The sequence below is a fragment of the Mytilus californianus genome, unplaced genomic scaffold, assembly GCF_021869535.1.
Source record: "Mytilus californianus isolate M0D057914Y unplaced genomic scaffold, xbMytCali1.0.p SCAF_38, whole genome shotgun sequence".
In the NCBI taxonomy this organism is placed as follows: domain Eukaryota; kingdom Metazoa; phylum Mollusca; class Bivalvia; order Mytilida; family Mytilidae; genus Mytilus; species Mytilus californianus.
The window spans coordinates 1386018-1386751 of NW_026262688.1; positions in this window are offsets into that span (position 1 = coordinate 1386018).

Here is a 734-nt window from a genome sequence, read left to right on the forward strand (position 1 = left end):
ACAACAACCATTAAACTACAGGCTCCTGAGATGGGGCATTCACATACATTTACATAATGCTGCGTGGTTAAACATGTTTGTGAGCACCCATGCAACTTCATCCCTCGACCTAACCTTGGACAGTGGTGTAACATCATAACATCTATACTACTAAAGGTAAAGACCGATTTCATTGACCCGCAACTCCTCTGAAACCATACAAAATCGAAAATATTTGTGATATATGACGCATAAATGTAGTGTTTTGTACTTCCTAAATTTGTATTTGAAACAATCTTTTTTTCCACAGTAAACGCCAATTTTTGAGAAAATATCCATATTCGGAGATCGTTATCGATCCGACATGTCCGAGTCTTATACGCTTTCGGGCATGCTCAATCGACGTACTGCCCGCGAGATTTAAAAAACTCTTTGTTTCAACACTTGCCCTATTGTACCGCGATTTCGCGGGCATCTTCGAGTAAGAAAAAAAACTGTAAAACTTCATTACAGTTGGCTTTACTCAAACGGTTGTCACGAATAAAAACATCAAGTGAAGCATGATGTAATTTTGTTTCCGTAATTTTCATTGAACTACTTTAATTTGTAGCAATGACGGATGAATAAATCCAATCAGGGACTTTCTATACTAAGTATAGAAAGATCCAATTAGACCGATATTCGTACTTTATATAAATATGGATATGTAAATTTTGCAACTGCATGAAATCCAGCTTATGTTCTAGTTTTAATTA